The following is a 9,868-nucleotide window of genomic DNA, read 5'->3' on the forward strand; positions in this document are numbered from 1 at the left end:
CAAGCATAAAAAACAGCAACTGTGATGATAAAAATCTATTAATTTCAACTCTTATTTATATATGTAAAAGTTCACGTCACATCTTTCACCTTGTGACAACACACCGGTTGCGGAACACTGGTCTATCCATTCATTTGATCAGTGCCGTAACTAAGCAAGTGCAATCGCACAGGGCCTACTTGGAAGAGGGGTCCAAAATGTATGTATTTGTTTTATTTTCCCAAACCTAATTAAGGGACCTAAATGCAAATTCTTGCACAGGAATGGCTAGTTACGGCACTGCATTGTTATTAAATGAAATTTTTTGTCAGAATATAAAAAATAGTAAACAAAATTGTTCAAAATTTGCTTACTGAACAATGATTAACAATTTCCTCAGAATACTGTGTGTAATTTTTAATTCAAATTTCAATACAAAATACTTTTTTACTATACTACATAGGCCTATTCATATATAAATACACATGCGCGAGTGTCGGGATAAAATCGTCTGTCATGCGATTTCCCGCGCTTTTCCATTCGTTCGACTAACGAGGTTGTCTCCATAGAAACAGCAATCGGACCACTTTTGAAGACTCGACCGCTGATTGGTTGAGAGATATCGGACCATCGGCGGACGTCTTGTAGCGCTACTAAGCGCTGATTGGTGGAAGCCGATTGACTTCAATCCGTATAAAAGGATTGAGTTGTGGCGGGAAGTTCAGTTCGCCTTGGACGCAAGAAGGGAACTCACGTTTGACTAATTCGCCTAAACTGGCCCCGAAGATTGTTTCGTCTCTTTGTGCTGTAATTGATTTTATAGTTAGTTCGTCGCAAGGTGTCTTTTCGACGGACCTGTTGTAGTGGATAAATGTGATGAACTTTGTTAACATCTGACGTTTTGTAAATGTATGTTTTGTGAACCTTTGTAACTGTACATACGTTTACTTTCAATATATATATGTGTTTTGAATTTAACTGGCGTATGTGGGTATTTGAACTTGACTGCGAGGTTCGAAATTTATGACTTTACAATCTATTTAAAGTTGTCAAAATCAGTTCATTAGCTGATGTTAAATCATGAAACAGAACCATCCGTCATTCGTCTTTAAACAACAAACATCAAGTGATTTCTGTGTTATCTTCCAATATCCATTTAAGAATCATCATCCTGTCACGTCCGGGATTTAACGTCACACATCCGAGAAAAACTGTCACATTCGGGTTAAATGTCCAATCTGGGAGCCTTTCACAAATCGATAAAATTCTTTCCACTTGACCGGCGCCTGCTTTAAGAAGGTACAGCGCAAGAAGATCTCTCTTCTCTCAAAATGTACGCCAATTTTCTTCTCGAATTACTCTGCAATGTCTGCAAAATTAAATCCAAGATTAAATTTTTCGTCGAAGAAAGAATCGAATGAAGAGAACGCGCAATCTGCCAAAATGTGCACTTACCCAGATATTGGCTATCGTATCCCTTGTTGCAATATTGTTGATGGTTGTTTGAATAAACATCGGCTTCGGATTTCTCGCTTCTGCCGAAACAACAGAAAGAGAAGTTCCAGCCTATCTTGGACTTCTCTTTATTTGCAGGCGGACCTCTGGACATTGCGCGCTGGGAATTGGCTTTCATTTCCAGCTCCTTTTCGTACTTCATAAAAGCCTGTCTGAGTCTTGCTAGCTTGGCTTTGTCCCAATGAATCTTGGGATTCTCTCGCTCTGTACGTTCGGGAGGATGCTCTGAGGACTCCGAAGAAGGCCCACTGACGCCTGGATCCTTCTGACACTCCGAAGACTCTGACGGAAGTCCTCCATCTTCTGGAACCTTCGGATATTCCGAAGATTCTGGCGGAAGCCCACTGACTTCTGCGTCCGGAAGAGAATCATTCGCCTCTTCCTCTCTCTCCCCAACCTTCTCTTCACTTGGAGGTCTTCGTCCGAAGATCCTTCCAATCCAAGTGCATAATTTGTGGTCGTTTCTGATTATTTCTCTAGAAATACTTTTTTTATTTTCGAAATTATTGGAAAAAATTTGTCGGCTTGTGAGTGTTAAAATATTTTAAATCTCTGGTTTAAGTCCTTATGAGGGGTATAAAACGAAATTTCTAAAATTAAGTTCTATGGACAACAAAGAATTGTTGACGCGCGCCAACAATATCTTTGTTTTTCGATTTTTTCGAAGCGGTTGGAGAGTTTTCTTGCGATTTTTGAGAATGAGTGAAAAGAAGAGTTTTTGGAGGTGGATTGGAAGGATCTTCAGACGAAGACCTCCAAGTGAAGAGAAGGTTGAGGAGAGAGGGGAAGAGGCGAATGATTCTCTTCCGGACGCAGAAGTCAGTGGGCTTCCGCCAGAATCTTCGGAATATTCGAAGGTTCCAGAAGATGGAGGACTTCCGTCAGAGTCTTCGGAGTGTCAGAAGGATCCAGGCGTCAGTGGGCCTTCTTCGGAGTCCTCAGAGCATCCTCCCGAACGTACAGAGTGAGAGAATCCCAAGATTCATTGGGACAAAGCCAAGCTAGCAAGACTCAGACAGGCTTTTATGAAGTACGAAAAGGAGCTGGAAATGAAAGCCAATTCCCAGCGCGCAATGTCCAGAGGTCCGCCTGCAAATAAAGAGAAGTCCAAGATAGGCTGGAACTTCTCTTTCTGTTGTTTCGGCAGAGGCGAGAAATCCGAAGCCGATGTTTATTCAAACAACCATCAACAATATTGCAACCAGGGATACGATAGCCAATATCTGGTAAGTGCGCATTTTGGCAGATTGCGCGTTCTCTTCATTCGATTCTTTCTTCGACGAAAAATTTAATCTTGGATTTAATTTTGCAGACATTGCAGAGTAATTCGAGAAGGACCTTTTGAGAGACGAAAGAGAGATTTTCTGGCGTTGTACCTTCTTAAAGCAAGCGTCGGTCAAGTGGAAAGCATTTTATCGATTTGTGACAGACTCCCGGATTGGACATTTAACCCGGACTTGACAGTAACACTCGGATTTGACAAATAACCCGTATGTGACAGTTTGCCCCGGATATATGACCCAAAATCCCGGATGTGACGGATGATACGTAAATGGATATTCAAATATAATACAGCAATCACTTCTGATGTTTGTTGTTTAAAGATAAATTCTGTCTCTTCATTTTACATCATCCAATGAACTGATTTTGACAACTTTAAATAGATTGTAAAGCCATAAATTTCGAAATTCGTATTTAACTGTATTTATAGATGAATATACAGTATAATAAAAAATGAAATTCTGTATTATCTGCAATCTGTGTAATTTTTAATCCAAATTTAAAGTATCTGGAAGGAAAATATTCACCACTGTAAAACATGCAATTTTGAAAAATTTTGTTTTTTATTTTTCATATTGCGACATAAAAATGTCATTTAATATCAATCAAATGAACGGATAGACCAAATTCATGTCAATTTGTTGGGAGTAGATTTTAAGTAGCGTTTAGCGATTTAAAATTTTCTACACGCCAGAATGATTTTGTTCCTAAATTACTTGTAATTACAATTTTTCTATGTATAAAAATTTCAACGTATTATGTTTGAATTTCGTAAACTTCATATCGATTGGATTGTTTGTGTACGGCAACGCGACACATAGGCGATCTGCCGAGAGGGATGACTTCCGGGACAACTTTCTATGGGAGACTGCCCATAAGTGTTACAAATGGGAAATTTCACATGGGCTGACCACGTGGAGATTTCTTGATTTTGACGAGTCGTGAACCCATAACCAACGCATTTGGAAAAGCTATTTCATATTATGTAACTAATTTTCGACTTTAACGGGCATTTCCTCCGAATGTCCTCTAAACCAAGATTTTACTATAGTATTATTATGAATACTGTATAAAAAGTTGCTTTCAGTGGCGTAGCGTAGTGGGGGCGGAAAAATTTCACAATAAATAATAATAATATCTTATAAAAATTTGAACCATTTTATATTTTTGTCGCACCCACGATTCGGACCAATTGAAATGAGCACCGAATGTTTCATTGCTTATTCTGTGACGAAACTGAATTTTAGCATTTTAAATTGAGGTACCTAAATAAGGGGGCGGCGAAATTTTCCTCTGCCCCGGGCGGCTGATACCCACTCTATGCCACTGAAACTGGATAAAGTTAATATTAAAAATACCGAAAAACCTTTATAATACGGCCGAACGAAAATTAAGTCCGAGACAACGGGGAAATCGACGCAGAGGTTAAACAGACTGAGGAATGACTGTTCTTTCTCCTTGAATTTCTGAATTTTTAAATGATCTCTCCCCTAAATTCTTAATTTGATCGCTTAATCAATTTGACACCTGAAAGAAGTTGGATCAACACTTGTTCTGCAAGGGTTGATCCAACTTCGAAACTTTCGCTCGTACCTCTCATGCCATGATATTTTATTTCCTGACGGCTGAGAATTTTTCATTAACTTACAACGCGACAATTTTGCTTTCGGAGGAATGCTTCATTTATTTCCAAATTTTGTCATTGTAGACCCATAAATTCCCACTGTCGTCCGTCCGTATATCTTAACCGCGAGAACGGAGTTATATGATATCCGAGGCCAGATGTGAAAACTGTAGGGACAGGAGGCATTAATTATTTATATATGATCTTTTGATTCAAACAGGAAGTCACGTTTTTTTTCAATTCAAAACGTCAGTTAACAGATGACCGGCACGACTCTATTGTTGATGTACACTTTTCCGTTGGCAAGCCACTACTAACTTTAGGTATTTTGAATTAAATGATTTCAAAATATGATTAAGAATTGCAGCCTGGCATTGTGACCGTGTCACAATAAACAATTGCTCGTAGTTATCGTTTGTTTGGTTGTGAAAGCTTGGTTTGCACTTGTGAAAATATTTACGATAAAAACTACATTTTGATCTTTGTCGTGTTATGAACCAGAATATCGAAGTTAAAATCCTTCTGAGAGGTAGTAAGGAGTTAATAATTGTGGAAAATGTCATTTTCCCATCAAAAATAAACAAAGAAAACATGACAGTAAGTGCAAGAGACTGATATGTAGAAACTACACCATTAAGATGTGTACAAATTGTGCACTATATACAGTACATCATTGTGGATAACAAAAGTATATTAAGACGAACTAACCTTTTGTTCATTATGTTGGAGACACTTAAATAGGCGAAATAAAGAGAACTGTTTTAATCTCGGTTTTTGTTAATTATCTATAATTAAGAAAGACGTGATAGCAGTGGCGTTCCTTGTATTTTCTGAAATATAAATATATATTGTTCGATTATTTTCATATTTTAACGTATTTTGGATTAATTAAAATTAATATAGTATTTTATTATAATCGCATTATGTACCTTATTACAAATTTTTGTACTACATGTGAAAAAACGTGTACAATTCCTGCACAGTATTAAAAAATTAACTGTTACTTTGGTAGCGTCATTTACAACTAAGTTTAATGAATGAGAGTGATGCGCGTGGTACAGAAAAAGCTCTAGAATTTATATTCCTTAAATTTACGTATCCGTTGTCATAAAAATTTGTCTTTCCATTTTTTTCTTACGACTACAAATATTCAAGTACAAAGTAACCGGTTTCGACTTATTTCTACTTAAGAAATAGTTAAATAATTAAGAGATTATTGAATTAGGGTCATAAAACTTTGCTGAAAGAGCCGGAATTTTACTTAAAAGCTTAACTGAACGAATCTCTAGTCGAGTACAGTGGAGATTGGTTTCTTCGTAATATTAGATGTAGTAAAGACAGAAATTTTTCAGTTCAATGAGAGTGACTGAAAAGTATATTTTGGAAATTTTCGTGGTTCTAAAACGAATTAGTTAGAAAACAAACGACAAACAATCTATTAAGTTTAACATATTTAGACTTTTACAGCTATGGTGAGAAACGTTTAAAATGTACAACAACTCTGTCGCGTCTTTTTAGGTATACGAGTGATTCGACGAAAGAGGCATTTCACATTGACTAATATCGACACCCTCGGGTCTGGCAGTCCGCGTGCCGTGCAACCTACTCTGATTCCATCCATTAGCTGCTCGTAGGGAGCTATTTGACTAATTGGATTGTTTTAAGATTTAAAAAGTAAAGAATATTTTATGTTATTTTTATGTACGTTTCTTTACAATGCTATATTTAATTTTAATTTTCTTTAAAAGTACTGTATATTCATACAATTGAAGAATAGTTTATATCAGGTATGTACAGTACATCCACCGCACATTTTACCAAGTAAGTTTTTATTATTTTATTTTTTATTGTAGTGGTTTTGACAACTTTGATAGAATTCTTTAGTGCAAATCTACAATAAATGGTAATTCCTTTGTTCAAACACGATATAGTGCAATCACTCGACAACTTGAGATTTTCCGCGATGATAAGTGAAGATGATTATTTGTGTAAATCATGCACCGGTTACACAAATGTTTAAGGATTTTTAAAAAATGGTGATTCAGTTTTTGAGTTGACTGGAGAGAGGTCTTATTAAGTCCAAAACGTGTACAAATAACTTATACGCGTATCAACTGAATAAAAGTTAGTGATGGAAAATGCCAAATGGTCCCAGTGGGCGAGTGGTCTCCGTAGCCGCTCATAGCGGTGACCAGACCCTAAACACTGGGAAGTTCGGTCGTGGGTTCGCGCCGCGATCGGACAGGCTGGCTGCAAGGAGTTTTCCGGGTTTTCTCCTTGCCAATAACGACTGAATAGGAGGCCAGTTCCCCTTAAAAGTCCTCCCGGAAGGCATTATTTCCCGCGCGTGCGTATAAGCCGTTAGATACGGCCGGCTCTTCGGTCGCATAGCGATCAATAACTCGTCTCTCGGAGAAAAAGCGTATCAGGCTATAGTCTCCATATGAACCAAGGGAGTAGAATAAGAATAAGAATGCCAAATGGTCGAGTGATTGCACTATATCGTGTTTGAACAAAGGAAAAAATACCGACTCAGTTTCAAGAATGTCAAAGAAATGGTAATATAAATTGTACAAGAATATTTTATCGCATCTGTTTTATATTTTTGATATTTTTTCACTCGTTATGTTTTTTTGTTAAGTCATGGCAACGCAACACTTGGGCGATCTGCCTAGGGGGATGCCTTCCCGGAGGTCTTTTTAAGAAAAACTGGCACCTATTTAGGCGTTACACTAGTGGAGAAAACCCGGAAAACTCCATGTGGCCAGCCCGTCCGAGCGAAGCGCAAACCCACGACCGAACTCTCAGTGTTCAGGATACGAAGACCTCTTGGCCACTGGTGAGCCACTCGTTATAGTGTACGCGTTACAGTATAGTGTAGAACGGCGATTCCAATAAATATCGAATTGAGATTCCCTAAGTGGGGTCACCAATTCTTATGTGGCTACGTGAACATTTTTTCATAAACATTATTCGTGTGCATAAAAATTATTCAAAAGTGTTGTGTATTTTTACTTTTGCTTACTTTGACAGCCAAAGGAAAAAAAATATACTGTACAACACTCGATTGAAGAATATTGACAATGAACAGCAACAAGACGAAAATATTCAACAATAAGTTGCTTAACTTTCCCGGCAAGTTTGGTGGCGCCATCTCTTATCAAAATGTATTTAAAAACTTTTTATTCTTTTAACTATTATAAAATGGCAAAATGCTTAATTTTGAGAGTAGGGATGAATTTTATAAAAAATTGTAAATTCTAATAACGAGTAAAATCGTCATTAAGTCCGATTCTATTGGAGATACACAAGATCCCCTTTATCCCCCACCCTTCAATCTTTATTCACCAAAATTTAATAGCATCAATCCTTCTAATAAGCAACCCTCCCTGCAAAATTTTAGAAATCTTCGACAAAAAGCACAGTTGCTATTAAACTTCAAAGAGGATGAACAAAATCGTGCCGCCACACAAACCTATATAATCAGATTAAACACACACGCACATACACAGATTGTTTGATATTAATCAAAGTACTGTAATATGATTAGGGTGTTGCTATAATCATTTCTCATTTTCGTTCGAGACAACTGCTCCAGATAGGGCAGCGTTTCAATCCTTGGATAGGCTGATGATGACAATTTTTCTTCTAACAATCAATTTTTTGATTAATCGATAATTCTATATTTTTAATCAACAGATCGATTAATTGGTTTGATTCAATATCAGTTATATGCAAATCGCAAATGCAGTAGGCTTAAACGTAACGTAAAATGAAAGATAAACACATATACATGATCCGGTATTTACCACACAGAACCGTGATTGGAATTTTTTTAACAAAATGTTGAAAAATCATTAATAGGACCTCATATTGGAAAGTGACAAACAATGGTAAACAAAGAAACAGTAACAGTAAACAACTAATATAGGAGAATAATTCAGAAAACGATTTTGCAATTTTATGAAATTTCAATATCAATTCATACAATAAATAAAATTTTTAAATTTAAAACAAGTGACCGTTGAATTATAATTAACTATTTAAAATATTGTAAATTGTAATTCAACGGTCACTTGTTTTAAATTTAAAAATATTGAACTTATAATATTTTCAAAATTAAATTTAAAATACAACATTGCTTAACATTAATTGCACATCCTTGAAAAATACTACAGTATGTTGATACTTTGTGTTATGGACATATACAGGGAACAGTAACCAATGTACATAAAGCATTTTTAGGTGCCACTTTACAAAAATTTTCGCAAGTTAGCATGTCTCTCTTGGGGCATATCTCTGGACCACGCACTGGATCACACATGATACCTGCAACAATTTTTAGTTTATTGTTAAAGTTATATACAAAATTATTTGACAATTACTTACCAGTTAGGCATATCAGAAAAATTAAGCACAGTAATTTCATCCTTAATTCCTAGTTTTAAAAGTTAAAAGTTAGTTATTTCAAAATATAAAAAGAATTTTATCATTTCATATATACAGTATTTACTTATTTTTTGCAGGGTGTTATCTGTATTATTAAACAAAATTCGAAGAAAATAATTTTTATAGAGTGGAAATGATCGGTTTTATAGTAGATAATTACGTAATATCAGTATAGTATTATTACCCAACTTGAAAACATCAACAACATTATTATAGTTTATTAATACATCAGGTAATCTTATTTCATCATTTTGTTAGTCATATAAAAAAAACAATCTGTCCTATTTTCCTAACTACTTCTATATTGACGAGTGAAGTAGTTAATTAAGGCGTCAACCTGCCGGTCTGGGCAACCTAAAATCCTATCTGGCTGATCAACCCTAGGAATTTTTTATGAAGATTTGTCCTGGATATTTAAGATCCCGTCCTCACCACCCAACAGTCTCTATTTTGGTCTGGTCGAACCCATGATGAGCATAACAAATGGTTTTCTTAAACCCCATAGCACAGAAAGAGTAAAAAAAAATTACCTCTATAGTATTTTAAAATCTTCTCTCAATAAGACTGCCTTATTTTTCATAGTTATGCTTAGAATTTGTTTATTTTCCTTTTCTATATTATGCAAAATTTAATAAATAAATATTAAAATGATCGAATGTAATAATAGCTTACACGAAATTATCATATAGGTAAATACTAACGAATACACTTATCGGAAATTGTATGCAAACTTATTCTTTGTACACGTTTCAAATATTTTTTAAAACTTCGTATTATACAACTGTATTTCAGCATAAAGTATCAATTTTTCTATAAAATATCAGGTAGTCATCAACAAACTTTTCTCTGTAATATAATAATAATAAATAGGATATCGAACAATGAATAAATACAGGATTTCAAAATATGAAATAGTATACTTATTTATATATATATAATATAGTATTCCAATAATCTCTAATATTTTGAAATTATATGTTTTTCTACATATAAATATTTATGCGATAATTTTAATAATGG

At 35.3% G+C, this 9,868-nt stretch overlaps 1 long non-coding RNA gene across 1 annotated transcript; it reads right to left on the reverse strand.

The window, feature by feature from the left end:
* Positions 1-8,475: 8,475 nt before the first annotated feature.
* On the reverse strand, positions 8,476-8,965 carry LOC111622157. The gene is made up of 3 exons (XR_002756205.1): positions 8,913-8,965; positions 8,789-8,837; positions 8,476-8,728 (listed from the first exon to the last, which is right to left on the reverse strand). It is a non-coding gene; the product is annotated as an uncharacterized LOC111622157 (long non-coding RNA).
* Positions 8,966-9,868: the final 903 nt, after the last annotated feature.

The sequence above is a fragment of the Centruroides sculpturatus genome, unplaced genomic scaffold, assembly GCF_000671375.1.
Source record: "Centruroides sculpturatus isolate CEXI.00-Female unplaced genomic scaffold, Cexi_2.0 scaffold306, whole genome shotgun sequence".
NCBI classification, from domain to species: domain Eukaryota; kingdom Metazoa; phylum Arthropoda; class Arachnida; order Scorpiones; family Buthidae; genus Centruroides; species Centruroides sculpturatus.